At 33.1% G+C, this 18,666-nt stretch overlaps 1 protein-coding gene across 4 annotated transcripts in view; it reads right to left on the bottom strand.

The window, feature by feature from the left end:
• Nucleotides 1-18,666, bottom strand: part of si:cabz01090165.1 (uncharacterized protein LOC100333421 homolog) — a 156,612-nt gene that overhangs the window by 83,564 nt on the left and 54,382 nt on the right. Inside the window, exon 2 of one of the 4 annotated variants that reach the window (XM_042743408.1) lies at nucleotides 17,324-17,527. The exons of 2 other annotated variants lie outside the window; for them this stretch is intronic. The gene's annotated coding sequence lies outside the window, so the exon portion shown is untranslated. The remainder of the gene's footprint in view (nucleotides 1-17,323; nucleotides 17,528-18,666) is intronic. One more of the 4 variants, XM_042743409.1, reaches the window with a different exon arrangement.

Genomic DNA, 18,666 nt, shown 5'->3' with positions numbered 1-18,666 from the left:
TATGTTTATTATCAGTCATAACAATTTACAATTTCTTCACTCTTATAATTATCATAGTTTTAATCATGTAACAATTGATATTTTTACAATATCTTTTCTTAAAAATAAACTAAAATATATTGAAGTCTGGGACAAGGGTAACAATAAATTCAAAAAAGGCAATTGGCATAAATCTTACAAGACTGTTTTAATGTGACCTTCATACATCCAAAAAAAAAAAAAAAAATTCTGTTAGTTTTAATAAAAATCAACCCCTGGGACATAAAAGTTCTCAAAGCTGAAGAAATATATTGTTGAAGATGAAATCAAAAGGTAATGTAGCACTGCTCGTCAAACGTTGGCTGAATGTTGATGAACCTCTGTGTGATTTTGAGGAGAAATGACATCCACTAAAAACCAGCAAAAAATGACACTTTGGATACTTTGCATCTAATGCAATGATATTCAGGCAGATTAAGTGTGCTTTTCTATTTAGACGTCGTGTTTGCATGCCAATTCTTAATTTGGCAATAGACGGCAAGTGACTGTACTTGACTGTACTCCACTGTGAACGAGAATCACTCACTTTAATGGGGTGCTGCTGCAGTAATGTGAATATAATGTGTTGATGAAGAAATCTGACAGAAAGATAAAACGTGAAGAAAATGGCAGATTGCAGAGCAAAATGGCTGTCTCCAGAAAGCCCAAGAAAACACCACAGTCAGACCTGTATTGTCCTCTCTATTGACTGCTTTTTGTCCTACGACATTCATCTCGAATCTCAAGAGCAGCCAATTAGCTAGCGATGGCCCTCAACATGTTAAAGATCTGATAGCAGCAATGCCCTCGCTCTGTCGAAGACACTGAGAAGCGATAGAAATCTGCTCTTCAGTCTGATAACTGAACACGATGACCCTCTTTCAGGGCTCCCCTCCATATAATGGGCTCAAGAAACACCCAAGAGAAGTGCATCACCTCGGGCTTTCGCTGCTTTCTCCGAGCTGCCCCACACACAAATAAATAGATATAAATTATCACAAACAAACATACAAACAAACGCAAACCAAAGACAGCCAACTAATGACAAACAACCATCGCTCAGATAAGAGACTGGTGTTTCAGATTTCGATGTGTACGTGCCTGTTTGATGCTAGAGGCTCTCCTGTTGTTCTTTCATTATTAATGCATTCTTTTCTTTATTTATTTATCAGTTCCTCCCTCCGCAGCCCAGGCTACACAGACCCCTTAACATACACATGGTGGCTGCCAGACCTTATTAAAGGTGACATCTTTTAAGAATCGTTAAACCTCATTAGCGATTGCGAGTGCACAGGAAACGTGTTTTTATACTCTCTGACCTCTGTTAGCACGACACTGTCACAATACTGTACTGCCATCCATGTTCTCTTCTTTCGGAGTGATGTTTAGAGATGGAATCCATTAACAGGCTTATAATTAAAAAGGCTTATTTAGATGTATTACATAAACATCGTAATATTAGGACTGTCAATTACATGCTAATTTAGAGCGATTGCTTATTTTAAAAAGCATGCGAAAAAATAACTTAATTATTTATACATACAAAGAAATGTATCTATCATCTGAGCAAATCAAGCTTGAAGCCCCAGCTGCTGCTACCTGCAACACACCTCGCCAAACCACACGAGTAATGAGCTGACGAGCCGCTCACTAACACTCAGTCACGACAATTCGGAAAAAAGTCATTTGAAATAATGAAACGAAATATAATTTTGGATATCATAGTTACTGTAGGTTTAGGTTTAGATCTAAGTTTGTATGTGACTTGACCTGCTTTCATCATCTTGCAAACATTATTTTAACTTTTCAACAAACCAGTGTTGTTAAAAAAAATAATAATAATAGTTAATTGATGAAACAACAAAAAATTTTACTAAGTACTAAAATTTCTAAAACTAAGCTAAATAATAAAAAACAAATAAAAACAACAAAATCACAACAAAGTAATTAATATTTAATTTTTACTTAAGACTTATTTTGACTTATTTAAAATAAAAAAGAACACATATATAATGTTTTAATATATGTATATATATATATGTGTGTGTGCATGTGTGTGTATATATATATGTGTGTGTGTATATATATATATATATATATATATATGTGTGGTGTGTGTGTGTGTGTGCATGTGTGTGTGTGTGTATATATATGTGTGTGTATATATATATATATATATATTGACATATATATATATATATATATATATATATTAAAACATGATATGATGACATTAAATTCAAACAGCTAGACAATTACAATAGAATAGAACAAAATGCAGATAAATGTAATGTTATTTAATTTAACTTGATTTAAAAATGTGGTGCTCATGGCGTAAGACACTGAAAAAAAAAAGGCAAGCTGTGATGTTCATATAAAAGCCAAATAGTATTTGATAAAATTGATATATGCAAGTGATTCATATGATTAATTTTTTAAAATGTAAATAAATAAATTAATTAAATAAAACAACTGACAGCTATAGTCTCTATCATTGTGAAGAGCATAATGTATGTACGCCCATGAGTGCAGCATTTCATACTGCAATACACTGAGGTTTTTTAATGCTTAATCCTGAGATTTCTGTGCCATATGCTCAATCATGATGTGTATGGCACATATATATGTGTTGGTATGTGACAGTGCGACTATAAATAATAGACATTGGAAGTTGCAGAGTGAAAGTGTTGCAGCTCCATTCTGTCACATTTCTCTCTCAGATTTGCATCCGGCGGAGCAACTTGAACCTGTCTGAACATCTGCAGCACTGGAGGACCTGTGTATTAATAATGAACACTAGCACCAGGCACTTATCAATAATTACACATTTCATCAAATATGAGCTCCATATTCAATATTGATTAAATATTCATCAGGAACAGCATTCAAAGTGATGTGGAGAGGAAAATTAAGGTCAAACAGAAGAGCATTACCCCGTCACACAAACTCCATCATCTCAATCCGTCTAATTCACACGCTCATGCATTACGAAGAGAGAACATGTGCATTAGAAAGCACTGAGCGTGTACTCTGGACGACGCTGCGAAGCTGTAAATTGGCGTGTGGGAGGCGGTCGAGCCAGAGATCTCTGGGGAACATGCTACACTGCACAAATAAAACAACACAACATCACGATGCAACACGACTCGTAGTAGCATCCTAGCGTGATTAATGACGGAGCCGGCACAGACCTCCTCCAATACAACTCTCAGATCCTTCGTATGCACAAGTGCACATTACAAATTCAAAATTGCACTTGATTGGAAGCAATGCAATGACTGAATCTCGCCTAGCAACTGTAGTTTGTAAAATGAAAAATGAGCCAATTACATATCACAGGTCAGTTTCGATATTTCAGTTGCATAGCGTAGAAGCTATTTACTTTCTTAAGACACGTTGTTGGTCTTATTGGGAACAACTCATCTGTGTGCAGCAGTACAAAGAAAACAAATGTTTCTCACAGTGTCCTCTGAAACCACTTTTCTTTCGGCTGACATCATGAGACCCTCGTAATTCTTCAACCCCTCGCCTCCAACCATCTGTCATACAGAGAGCACTTTTCATGAACCAATCAATTCCCATTGGGGGGAAAACATCAAGCATCATCCTTCATTTTCTTTCCTCACTGAATATCCTGTTTGACTGGATGTCGAATTTCAGAAAGTAAAATGGGTTGCGAGCCAGGGTCTGAAATCAAGGGCTTCTTTGTAACAGTCAACATATTTCATAAAGTTGTGTTGTATGAAATGAAATATTTTGGCTCATATGATGTTTTTAACTATAGTATTGGAGTGTAGCACTTTCAGTCACACACACACACACACACACACATATATATATATATATATATAACTACATATATACAGTTAAAAAAGCCAATTATATTTCAATCTTTACAGCAACTGATAAAAGGAGTCACTTAAAATGCTCTAACTTACTTGATATACTGTATATTGAATAATCCCCTTTAAGATTATTTTAAGTTTTTATAATTTGCTTTGATTTTATTAATTAATTAATTTATTTATTGTTTGTTTGTTTGTTTTTACTTTACAATGCATGCTGCTTGGATTTATTATGGCTGTGTTCAACAGTGATAATGACTGGGTGTTATCTGAACAGCTTTAATAAAAGTAATATATAAATGTGTATATATTCATGGAAAAGGCTGCTCAGTGGTGATATGAACATGACCGCTGAAACTGACATATATGTACAGCTCAAGCCTGCAGGAATTCTTCGCCTCTTTTGTCTGGCTACTCACTACTCATTTCAGTAAATCTCATTCTCCTTGAAGAAATCCGGCTGCAGTGACTCATGAGGTTTTACTGAAGTCATTCTGCTGATTTCATTTCCCAACGCTCATTTTCAGAGCTGCAGATAGCAGAGTCATGTCATCCTCTTAAAGCACAATGGTGCATTACCTGTTCGTCATTAGACACGCCTGATCTGAATCTCTCACCGAAGGCAATCACAGGGCTAAAGATACGTATTACACAGAGAGGGCCTGCCGGAGATTAGGATGTCATACTTCTGTGAACAATGCACACAAGCAGAGCGATATACCGCAGCCGGCATAAACGTACTGTATATTCATGAACAACATGAGCTCTGTGTGGTTTCGTTGACAGCTCATTCCACGCACTCTTGTAATGGCAATTTCACAGTCAGAAATATTTTCCAAAGATTATGAGGTTGTTGTAAATTAGTGTTTACCTGCTGTACTTCTGCTCCTCTGTGATCGAGTGCCGTACAAAATCAACATCATCAGCCGTCCGTTCAAATGTTTACATATGGCTGATACTCACAAAACACTTAAACACATCTTACATACCAAATAAAAAAATAAAAAAATCTACACAACCACAGAATATATCTTAAAAAAATAAATAAATAAAATAAAATACAAAAAATCTCAGCCTATGGTCAAAAAATATGTTGTAATTCACACCTAGAACTTTAACACAACAAGTATGAATTATATAAAGTAATTCAACATTTCAATTACTGTAAATTCTTCATTAACAAAAGTATTTTTTAATCAGAGCCAAAGCAAAATAAAACACTGTATCTTTGCGCCACAAGCAGTTCTGCTATTTAGTTTAATCACTGTTTTTTTTTTCAACAAATTGGTTGAGTGAATAATGCAATGACTCATTCATAAAGACAGTCATTCAGTTTATTTCTAAAATAATCTTTGTTTTTTAAATAAAAAAAAAATGAATTAACAAATTAATCAATTAATCACTTATAAAGACAGTCACTTGTCGCCACCTACTGGCTTAACAATGTAACATACAGAAAGAGTCACTGAAAATCCACTAATACACCCAACAGTGAACACAATGTACAAAATTTCCATTTGCTTCAACTTAAAAGCTTCAGTTTAGCTGCTGCCTTACATTTTTAAGTATAATTAAATGTCCAAGCCATTTATATATATATATATATATATATATATATATATATATATATATATATAATATATATATATATATATATATATAATATATTAGTTCATTTAAATTATATTAAACTGACTTAAGTTTGTATACTTTATGAAAATGAAGTTAAAACTGGAACGGCACTCGACAAATCCAAACTGTAATTCAACACAGCGCCCAGCACTATTTACTGTACATCAATAAACTTTTATTTAACCTGGTTACACTGACTGCTGTACAATATTCATATAATTTGCTGTATGTAACCAGAATCCCCAATGTGCCAAGCCTGCAGCACAATCAGCGGCGCTGAGAGAAACTGAGCTCTAATTCGCTCTCAAGTAAATGACTGCAGCACCAAAGTATGGAAATGAGACCCTCAGTGGATGTGCAGAAGAAAACACAAGAGCAGAGAATTAGGAAGAGAAGACATAAATAAAACACTCCGAATGCAAAGCAATCAAAACCACTTTGAACAAAACAATGTTATATTTTACCCGCGCTCATTGGCTTTTAAAGACTTCATCAGATGATGCAGTTTGATACAGCCTATTGTGAATTCCACACCCATAATGCAAAAAGTTTCAGCATTCCCACAAGAGATAACAAGATGTAATGGTATGCTAATGACTAGCAAATGCTAGGCGTCTCTCCACTTAGACAGACTCCCCTCTGGTTTCGAAATCTGTTGGACCGCAAGTTCTCCGCACCGTTCGTATCCCAAGTGACTCAAAACAAAGTCAAAAAAGACAGGAGAAGTTGAGGCTAATGCTTCAGGAACACATGATAGATTCTCCGTCATTTAATATCACCTCGTTGCTCATCAATCACCGCTGACATTTAGCAAGCACCTCCTCCCTTTCCCAGAGAGAAGCCTTTCAGGATATTACAATGACAGGCAGAGCTCTGTTAATGAGTTTCTAATGGTACTAGATTACCAGGTAAGACTTATCCAAGCCTCTAATCACATAATATGAGTCTGATGAAGGCCTCATGTGCGGAAACTCCTGCCGCGTGCTAGCTGTGTCATTGTTCGGACAGGATAACGTTCATCATTTCCTCAGAATATTCTGGGTCATGCAAATTACCTCTGAAGCAATAGCAGAGAATATATAATGACACTGCTTCTCTCATTTGTTCACCTGCCTTGCTGAATCCCTCAGCGTCTCATTGACAGACGGACGGGCCTGACGACAAGGACCGAGCCACAGAGACCAAATTGGACAGATGGGAGTTGATTCATGGGCAATTATTCCGAATGTGTTGGCAAGGGCCTCAGAATTCACGTCAGGAAGCACAATCGCTCGGCTAGCACAGCAAACATCCTGTGGAACTAACGCCGTGAAGAGGCAAATCGCAGTGAAAACTGGAAAAGGCGGGTTACGTAAGCTCTTTAGAAATGTGTTCATTCATATCAAAAGGATTGGCTTGATGTGTTGTGTATTTTTAACTCCTGAGCTGCTGACATTTGCTGGTTATCATCACATCTTAGATGTAAAGCGTAGATTGAAAGCGTAATGCCGGCTGTGTGCTGTAACTCTGCTAATGAGGACAAACACAACGTGAGATATGTTCAGCTTGAGACTGATCATTGACCATCACCACTGAAAAATGATTGTATATAATAAATATATGTTAAATATATTCTAAACAGCAGAAAAAAAATAGAAAAACATTAAAACGCACTAGAATTAAATAAATATCAATAATATATATATATATATATATATATAAATATATATATATATATATATATATATATATATACTTCTATATATATATATATATATATATATATATATAATATATATATATATGTACTAATATGTATAAGTTTGTGTGTGTATATATATATATATATATATATATATATATATATCTATTATGTATATATATACACACAAACATATACATCTTAGAGGACACAAAAATAAATTTACAACTTTGAAAATATATATATTTTTTATATAAATATATTTTGTCCATTCTGAAATATGCTTCAACTGTATCCTAAATATATGGCCAAAATACAGTTTAACTGATATTATTTAAAAAATCTATTCGTGTACATATATATTTTGGCCATTTTACTGTATATTCTGAAATATGTTTAAAATGTATCCCAAATTTATGCTTAAAACACAATATAATTAAAATTACTGGGGAAAAAATGAAGTGTATGCGTGTCATGCATATACTACAATAAATAAAAATACTTATTACATGCAAAAAAAAAAAAAAAAAAAAAAAAAAAAATATATATATTAAACAATATAAATGATATTATATATATATATATAAACATTTGGAAAATAAAAATGTATCTACATTAACATGTTTAAAATGTAAAAAGAAAAAAGAAAAAAAATATATGAATAAACACAGTAGAACTAAAATAAAATACAAAAATTCGGCGTGACAATATACAATAGAACCCATTATAATCAGTGATGCTGTATATGCTGGATGTGGCGTGATTTGCAGTGGTCACTTTCGTCTAGTGTAGACAGCCTCAAGCTGTCCTGTGTAGACACGGTGAGAGAGGCTCATAAAAAATAAATAAAAAAGAAAAAAAAGGTTACATGCTTAACAGATATACATTAGATCATTGCCACTGTAAAGCACTGCTGTGGTTAGATGGCAGTAATTATTTCTGTGTTAACGGAGCTTGTGTGTTCTATATATAAAACAGCTTACAGAACACACTGAGTAAATGGATTTGCAAGTATTTCAGCTCACTGAGAAACTTCCTTTATATTGCAAGCTACATTTGCAAACATTCATCTAATGGCTGCCTGTTAGCCCTTGCAGAAAAGAAGTACACGTATGAGCATACTTCTAAAAAGAATACTTATTACAGGAATAATATACTTTTGAAGAATGTACTCAAGTGTGAAGCAAATGTAATGTTTTTAGTTAAGTGCACTTAAATAATAATGCACTGTGGTTCAAATTTGTATTGAATGCAATCAGTGCTTTTGACCCACTTAAAACTTCTTAAGCACATCTTTATATGTAAACTGATATATATGAAAGTTCATGTATGGTTTCCAGCACAATTAAAGCTGCACGGTAAAAAGCATCGGCTGCACGAGGAGCTCATATCTGCATCACGTCTAAAAGGTTCACGGTGCTGGTGCATTAGCAATCAGACGCTGACAGGTGTCTGTTCCCATCGCTGGAGCACACCTGAGACAGATGTTGACTGAGCATGTGCAGGTGCTCCACAGGTGTCAGACACACACTGAGGGACAGATGCTTTCTCTCAAATCAGGATATGACTGGAAATAAGATGAAGCGGAGCACATGCCTGTCCATCTGCATGATGACGTTTGAACACGTATGCATGCATGTTCATCTTTTAAAGGAGGTATTAGACTGATTTTAGTTTCATTAACAAGGGATTGTTTTATTGTTCACATTACACCTCTCTTGGAATAATTTGTCTCTTATGTGAGGGTTGCTAAATCCTCCTCCTGCCAGACTCGCACACTGCTAATATTGAATCCAAGCCTAATCATTCTTGATTTTATTAAACAGATGTTCCTCGGGACTCTGATGAGCTGATTCAGGTGTATTTGAGGAACCACCAGAGAAACTCTGGGTCAAAACTTTTGGGGTTTGAGTAGTTTGAGAATAAAATGGGCAGGGAGCAATAAGACGAAAAAAAAAAATGGTAGATTTTTTTTTCTTTTTTTGTTACAAATAATTAGGAAGAAATGGCAAGTAACACACTGAATTAAAACTTGAAAATTTTAAGTAACGTAGAAAGACTGATGAATATTTTCTTGTAATGTTTTTGTTTTATTTAACTTCAAATAATAATAATAATAATAATAATAATAATAATAATTTAAAATTTTAAAGGTTGTAAAAATATGGCCCATGTTAATATGATGGAATTTTCCGTGTTAGTATTTTATTTTATTTTATTTTAGTATTTTTCTTTTTTATTTATTTGTATTTTACACTTATTTTGAATTTAGCTTTTTTTTGGACATGTAAAAAAAGTTTTGTGTTCTTGAAAAATATATACAAATAAATGTAATGAGGTAAAATGATGTTAAGAATTTCAAAAATAACTTTTAAATATATGTTAAATAATATTATTATTAATAATAATAATAATAATAATAATAATAATAATAATAATAATAAAAAACCAAAAAAAATGTACAATACAAACAATTGTTACTCAGAAATTGCTAGTAAATTTCACTAACAATTAGAAAGAAACAGAAAGGAACGCACTGATTTAAACATGACAGCTGGACGTAGACTTTTAAAAAGTGCTCTAATCATCTTTATTATTTACAATTTCAAATCATTTTTAGAGAGTACAGTATTAAATATGAATAAAAAATATAATTGATCATATTTATTACGCATTATTGCTAGTTCACTAATCAGATATAAGTTCATTTGTGACTCCTTTCTTCTCAACAACGTTAATAAAATACAATAATACAAGATGTTAAATACAGAATAAATAATACAAGCAAACTGCACCTTAACAGTAACATATTAAATTAATTTGGGACTCCTTTGTTCTTTCGCCCATTGAAGCACAACATGCTTGTTTTGGACCATTCTCATTAAAGCAAAGCAGAGACAGAGCAAAACCTACAATATAGTTCCATTGCTAAAAACTCTAAGAAATACAAAGAAATGCAACACACTCTAAAACTTCTCAATTCAACTTTTTAGTGAAATTGGTATACAATTTAAAAAAAAAATAATAATAAAAAATGTTGATTTTCACGAGTGGCCTCAGACTTTTGGCTCCAAAGTTGATGTTCTGTCCCGAGCTGCTCTAGGCCATATCCTTTACAATTCAAACAGCATCAGCAAATACGATTTCTCTCTTTCCACAACAAAACCAGCAGGACATCTCGATGTCACCATCACCACGGACTGACGAGAAGCTGGGGACGAATGGAGAGGAATTCATTTAAACCTCCTGCTAACTACTTCAAAAACTAGTCCAGCTCACAGATTCCGTCCGGGTTTAGCTGGAGCTCAATAATTCAAAGCTGCTGCTGTTTCATCACTTAATTAAATAGGTTTTCAAGTCACGGTGGAGAGAGATGCTCATTATTTGTTTATCTGAAAGCATCAAGCCTGTCCAGACTCTGAATCTCCAGAGGTCAGATCGGGACAGTTATCCACCAAACATTACCTGCCTTCCAATATCAACTGTGTTAAGTCTCATGTGATTCAGCGCATTTAATTATTATATTACAATTATTTTATTTAATATGTATTTTAAATTGAAGTTTATTAGGCATTATTAAGTTTAAGCCTTATTGGTAACACTTCACAATAATGATCATCAGTTAACATTAGTTAACTACTTTAGTTTATTAACATGAATTAATATTGAACAATACTTGTAGAGCATTTATTAATCTTAGTTCAAAAGTTGTGCTTGTTAACGTACTTATTGCACTGTGGATTAACATGAACTAACAATTAATGTTTTTAGTTTTTTTTTTTCATGAACTAACAATAACAATGATTATTATATACCGTAAATAATGTATTAATCATATTTTGTTCATATTAGTTAATACATTAACTAACATTAACTAATTGTTTTAGCACAAATAACCACACATGCTGATTTTTAGATATGAAGTCAACAGCCTTTTTACTAAAATAAATAGATAAATATTTTTATTTCTTAATATATAAGGAATAAATAATGAAGAGCTGTGCAAAAACATGGATTTTTATTTTTTTTATTGTTAAATAAAACTATTTAAAAAAAATATTAAAATAAAATGATTCATTATTATTATTATTTTTATTAGACTTATTTTAGTTAGTTGGCAAGGAAATATTTCTCATTTTTGTTTAGTTTAAGTTAATGCACTAAAATTGACTTAAAATACAATATGTTTTATTAGGTAAAGTTCAAAATATATATCAAGGTAATTCAAGATATTTATTAGAAACTATAATAAATAAAACTATAAATTTTAAACAGTACTAATTTAACACTGTTAGTAAACAAGTCCTGATATGAATATAATCAAGTACTGTAACAGGCAATTTTGGCATATCTCAACAGAACTAAACATAATAAAAGCAACCTAATTAAACTGTCAAACATTGACACAATCTCTGTTTAATTCTGCTTCAATGTTTGATTTCTTTCATCCAAACTGTATATGTTGAATAAAGCTTACGTATTAATTTATAATTAACTTTCTAAGTAGCAAGCGAGGTTAAAAATGTCATTATTATACTGTATTTCCCTTCGATGCCAAGGTCATTGAACTTTGCCGGTTAAGGATTGCGTGACTAATTATTGAATTGAATTGTCCCGCTGCTTAAAATAATGAGGTTTGGAATTGACAGCAGCCTGAGCGTTGGTGATTTTATCGTTATCAGGGTAATTAACTCCAGCGCAGGATGGGTAAAAATGACAGTATAGAGTCTATACGTTGAGTCATTATCGCAAAAATACTATTGACTTAAAAAAGCAAGCATGTTAACACAAGTAACCTCTTTAACGTGTCGATATACTTTGCCTGCTAGTTCTGCTATTAACTGATTATCGGCTCTGCTTTGACAGCACACGATCTTTAAGCCCGACTTAAGCAGACTTATCAGATAAAAGGCTTATATTTAATTTGTAAAACAGCGTGATACTGAATATGGTCTATAAATAGACGTGTTAGCCATGCTATGCTCTGCCCTTCCCTTGATTCGCCCACACTGAATATCTCATGCGCGAAAAAGCACATAAACGCAGCGTCCGTCGCTAGAGAAAACACATTAATGCTCACGCATCTCACATCAATATGCATGAGTGATATGGACGTGTGCATGCATGAACGCCGTAATGTGGATCTTTGACTGATGCTAACGTGTTGTAATTTAGTGTAATTGAGTGTGAGGCTGTCCGGAGTTCATCTTGGCCCTCACACTCGGACTTATTTGGACTCAAAGCAGAGAGCGAGTCAAACAGACAGCCTTCAAAGGTTAAATAAATGATTTGTGCTCTGGATCTAATTGCCTCCCCACAGCATGTAATCACAAAGCCTGGACGTAATTGCATTAGGATGAATTAAACGGCACAAAACCTTCCTGTGACCCGTCTTGATCCGAACACATTTTCTCTGTCCTCTGTTGTGAGAATAATGAGAAGATGCTTGGAAATGCTCGCCATACGGCTATAGCAGTAAAATGTAAGTTTAAAAACTCTCAGCCGCACTCAGGAACACAATCAAGTTGTCAAAGCTGTCATTAAACAACTGTATGCACTCACGACCTTCTCTGAAGCATTTAGTTATGAAGCGTTTAGCACAGAGTGCTGCCTGGATTTGAACAACTTACATTGTAGATTTTTATTATTATTATTATTATTATCATCATCATCATTTTTCTCTGCTGCAGCTCTCTGTAACCATTTATCAAATCTGTTTTTGTCAAAAAAAAAATAAAAATAAAAAATAAAAAAAAAAATACAATAAAATAAACTACTACTAAACAACTCCAAAAAACCACTCAAAATCACCTAAGAATGTTCCAAAATAAAATAAAATAAAATAAAATAAAATAAAATAAAATAAAATAAAATAAAATAAAATAAAATAAAATAAAATAAAAGGCAACATTTTATCTCACAATTTAGAATTTTCTCGCAATTCAGAATTGTGAGAAATTAACTCAAACTGCAAGACATACACTTCTTCTGCAGGTTTTGTGAACATAAATTTAAAACATTTTAAGACCTTATAAAGACCAATAATAAATGTAAGAAATTCATCAAAATTAAGTACGTTTATGATCAAAACAAGAACAAATATGCACCAATGGCATCAAAAAAAAAAAAAAAAAAAAAAAAAAAAGAAGAAGAAGAAGAAGAATTTTCCCATTGGCAGATATTTATTCTTGTTTTAAGCATAAATTAACTTATTTGTATTAATTTTCTCAGAAGATTGCATTATTGGAAAACAATACAACAGTACTGAGGAAGATTTTTTATTTATTTTATTCATTGATTTTATTTTTAACTTTTGAAGTATATGCAACAATTAATGACATATATATATATATATATATATATATATATATATATATATATATATATATATATATATATATATATATATATATGAAACCTTTTAAGACCTTAATTTGTGGAAGGGTGAATAAAGATCTTTTAAGACCCGCAGAAACACTTTAAATTCACAATTCTGAGAAGAAAAATCTGAATTACTTAATATTATTGGGAGTAAAAAAGTCAGAATTGTGAGAGAAAAAGTCACATTATATATAAAAATGAATTGTGATGTAAACTCAGAACTAAAATAAAAAAGTCATAATTACAAGATAAAAAATGTACATTTGTATTTGTTTATTCTGTGGCAGAGACAAAAATCAAACAGAAAAAAAAAATAGAATTGTGAGATATAAATTCTGTATTCTGCAAATGATAATAATAATAATAATAATAATCAATATTATAAGATTTAAATGATTAAGTCACAATTAAAAACACAGAATTGTAAAGTCCGAATTGCAAGAAAAAGAATCCTGAGTTTTTATCTCACAATTATGACTTTTTTTTTTCTCAGAATTGCAAGAAAAATGTTGTAATTACCTTTCCTTATATTCCATAATTATCTGTACAGAGTGCAGAGAAAACCAAATAACTGACAATGAACTGTTGTCAACTACAGTATTCTCATTACTGATAATCCGCTCTATTAACTAGCTGTCACAGCCCTACTTTCTTTCTTTTTGTCTTTCTTTCATAAGCATTTGCTGATTAATCCCATATGAAGCAGAGCATTAGACCTGAAGACTGAGAGAGACTGACAAGGACATCTTTTCATGTCTGGCCCTCAGCTGAAATGACAGCAGCGCTCATCACCGCAGCACTGAGCCCCTGCAGACACTTTCTGCCTTCTTCATATCTGCACATTTGTGATCCTTGTTTCAAATATAACTTATAATAGAGCTGCGCTTTCACACAACTAAAATCTTTTAGAAATCCATTTGTAAAGGCAGTGTTTATGTATATTTCAGTTTTGCGCCATGATTTGTGGATTTGCTGTGCTGGATGTTTCTGAGCACACACACAGCATGTGCTTATCACCAGAAGAAAGAACGATTTCACCCACACGTTTGACTCGCTTAGTGGCTTTGATGCAGTTCCTATTGGTTGCTTTTCACTTGCAGTCCTGTTTTTTTGTTCTTCTGCATCATTCACATAATGAATACAAGTGATTTGTGCCATATGCTGCTTTGTCTGTGTATCTGTTACGTTCCCCACATCTGGTCCATTGGCAAAAACAACAACAAACAAAGAAACGACATTCCAGCACACTAACAGTAATTGCAAAAGCTTGCAAAGCATGAGCCTGTCGCAGTATATCCTGAGGATCCAATCATTTCCCTCAATCAGCAGGTCAGATACACAATAACTTTCAGTGGGAAACATTTTATATGCAGGTAAGCATAATTCACACCGGAAAATGCACCTACTGTTTTGCATAGGAATGTTATCTGGGGTGGACCAACAAAATAAATACTTTGTATTCCCAAATAACACTACCAATACAATATAGTTCACTTGAGCATGTTAACTGAAGCGTACGTAACATAGACATTAACCACCTAAAAATATGCTCATTTGCTGCTCGAGAAACATTTCTGATTATTATCACTCTTTTTTTTTTTTTTTTTTCAGGATTCACAGATGAATAGAAATCCAAAACAGCATTTATTTGTACAATTATACATGTCTTTACTGTCACTTTTGATCAATATCATGCATATTTGCAAAATAAAAAGTATTAATCTCTTCAAAAAAAAAAGAAAAAGAAAAAAAGAAAAAAAAAACTGACCTCAAAATTATGAATGGTACAATATATATATATATATATATATATATATATATATATATATCTCAAACAACAGGGAAAAAAAAGAACTACATTTCCCATGAATCTTTGCAGCTGTAGTGAATGAAAGGAAGTAGATGGCGAGGTGGAGGAGTGAAATGTGATGCTCCTGATCTCTGCTGACCTGTAATTTGCGACTGAGAGAAACACAGAGCGATTATAAGAGACTGAAGTCACTTTGTATAGTTGCTGAGTTCATGAGAAAGTTGAACAGAAGATAAAGATGATATCACAGCGTCCCAGCTCCTCCATTGCTCAGATGCATGGTGGAAATGTACCTTAAACTTGTTTCTCTGTCCGTGTTTGTGACCTTGTCAGCGCTGAGGTTTTCTTCTGCTCGTTTCTCGTCTGATGAAGAGCAATAAGGAGCTGTCTCAGAGACGCAGCCGGCGGAGAGAGGGAATAAACAAAGCCTTTTTTTTGTTTTGGCCAGCTCAGCATCTGATAAACGTGTTCTTGGAAAAACGTCAGTATTATTTCTTTCCTCCTGCCGCGTCGCTCCCGCACCTCAACAAACATGCCAGCATGCTGTATTGCTTTTATTAGACTGCGGCTATAAAGTTAATGATCAGAAACAGACTATAAATCTTGAGGTTTATTTCTTAAATTTCCCTAGTGGGTCATTTTTTTTAGATGAAATGTATAATTTCTGCTCTATGTGCATCACCAGATATTGTTTTCATTCAGGTTTCAGGAACACCCTGCCATTGGTCAAACTCACACCACACATTTCTGTTTACACTTTTCAGATTGTTGTCACTGCATATTAATCTGGGGGAAAAAATACCATTGTGAATTGAGAAAGGATTTAAGGATTTAAGTCAACTTTGGTAAAAAAAAAAAAAAAAAAAAAAAAAAATGCATTATGATCAGAAAAATCTAATTCCTTAAAAATTAATGTTTACTTATGCATATTTTATATATATATATATATATATATATATATATATATATATATATATATATATATATATATATTTATTTATATATATATATATATATATATTAGGGCTGTCAAATGATTAATCACGATTAATCACATCCAAAATAAAAGTTTTGTTTACATAATATATGTGTGTATACTGTGTATATTTATTATGTATATATAAATACACACACATGCATGTATATATTAAAGAAGAATATGTTATGTTTATATATTACATATATGTATATATAATATAAAATATAAGAATATAAATATATAAATGTATATACATGTAAATATTTTCTAAATATATAATTTATGTGTGTGTATTTATACATACATAATAAATATACCCTGTACACATTCATATATTATGTAAACAAAACTTTTATTTTGTTTCTCTACTGAATTCCAGTGAAATTCTGTGGAATGGATATATATATATATATATATATATATATATATATATATATATATATATATATATATATATGCAATTTTATTTATGAACAAAACTATTTTACACATTTTTAATAATAAGTGGACACTATTTCTTTTCTCTCTCTCAAAGGATTTAAGGAAATACAAACAGACTTTATTTATTTATTAATTTACAATATTAAATATCTTGCTATAGTTACACTAAATGAATGTCTCAATCTGAGCATTATTTTATTCAGAAACAAACTTGTATTTTATATTTTACATTGTTAAAAATCGCTTTTAAAACAAAGATTAGTGGAGGACATTTTATAAGGAAAAAGAAAAATATTATTATTATTTTTTTTTAAATGTCACATTTAATTTCCATGCGATTATTTGTGATTTAGTAGCAACTGTAGAGTAAACTTTTTTTTTTTTTTTTTTTTTTTTTGTGTGTTTGTATAAGTCATTCCTGATGGATATATGGCTGATTTAAATGAGCAGCAGTCATATGCAACCCTGCAGATGATAAAAGTTACATTCCCCTTCTCACCGTTGTTCTACGAAACTGAAAACTGACTTTTGCAAACCTTGAATGTACCTCTCCACTGTAACTTTGTCTGATTATTCATCACAAGCCTTTGATGGTAGTCTGCGGAGTCTGACGCGAGAGCACTGGGAGCGAGGGAGCTCGCTGTTCTCCGGCAAACTCCTTATGCTCACGAGGAGAGCGGAGATCCGGAAACGGCTCTTTGAGGAACCAGGGGAAGGAGAAAGCGGGGTCAGATCAAAGCCTAGATAGAGAGAAAGACATATGCTGAATAAAGCTGTTATCAAAATGCATGCAAGACTCTTCAGGGACAATCGACACGAGAGGACAAAACCACAACGCCAGGCTGCAGAGAGCGCGGATCCCTCCTCCTTATCATTTTACCTCTTGTCGCTCTAAAAACACCAAGCCTCCGGCTAGAAAGTGCTGTGATTCATTCTTTTCAGGGAGGAGAGTATGTTTGCCCGAAGGTTTGTTTGATGCAGTAACATAATCACAGTATGACAGCAATTCTGTTTGCAACACTTGTACGACAACAAAATTTGAGCAGAGTGCTGCCATGATGAAAACGTTTAAAGTAGTTTTATTCGGCGGAATTACTCTGCAGACTGCTGATTTTGAAGTTTAAACTTGTTTTCTTTCCCCTCCAGGTGAGAGCTACGGACCAGCTGAAGCTGTAGAAACTGCTGGTGATGATTATAAAGGTGAGCTGAATCAGGGGTTTGCCGGTTGAAGGGAAACTCGGTCACCCAAACCAAACCCAAAGCAGAAAAGCTTCAAATGAAATAATCCTTTTAGGTTTCTCCCGAGAACGGCCTTCGCCGTCGAACCCAACACTACTGCTTTCTCTGAAACTGTTCTCCCCTTCAGACAAATACAAAACTCATGTCTTGCCCTTTGTCTGCAGGCTGACCTGAGATTAGAAGAGAAAGCAACTTCCCACCGCACTCGACCCTTTTTTCCTGCGTTCCTGATCTAAAACGACTATTTGAGATATCCGCTGTGCTTTAAATTCAAATCACGTAATACCATCCAAAATGTACAGAATTTGAATTGAATAAAGTCTGGAGTTCGTAAAGCACTCAAGGCGATCTCAAGAGGTGCTTCAAATGCGCTTTGCATTGAAATCTCACTCATAAAGAGCGTTTTCACATTTGCGTATTTCCACACATTTTTGGACGCTGAAAGTTGCCATAAAAATCTCATTAAAATTGAACGACACAGAGGAGGAGATGAAAACACTTCTTTGGGATTTGGAAAGAGGAGCATATTAAACAAAACTCTCAATGACACACAGAAACTTAAAGGTCTCCCATTATGCAAAATAAAGACTCGAGGGTTTAACTGGACCGTCTTCAAATGCCACTTGAAAGTGAAGAAATT

This window comes from Cyprinus carpio, chromosome B18 (genome assembly GCF_018340385.1).
Source record: "Cyprinus carpio isolate SPL01 chromosome B18, ASM1834038v1, whole genome shotgun sequence".
Classification (NCBI taxonomy): domain Eukaryota; kingdom Metazoa; phylum Chordata; class Actinopteri; order Cypriniformes; family Cyprinidae; genus Cyprinus; species Cyprinus carpio.
Note: the sequence above shows the minus strand (reverse complement) of the source record. Positions and strands in the feature narration are given on the sequence as shown.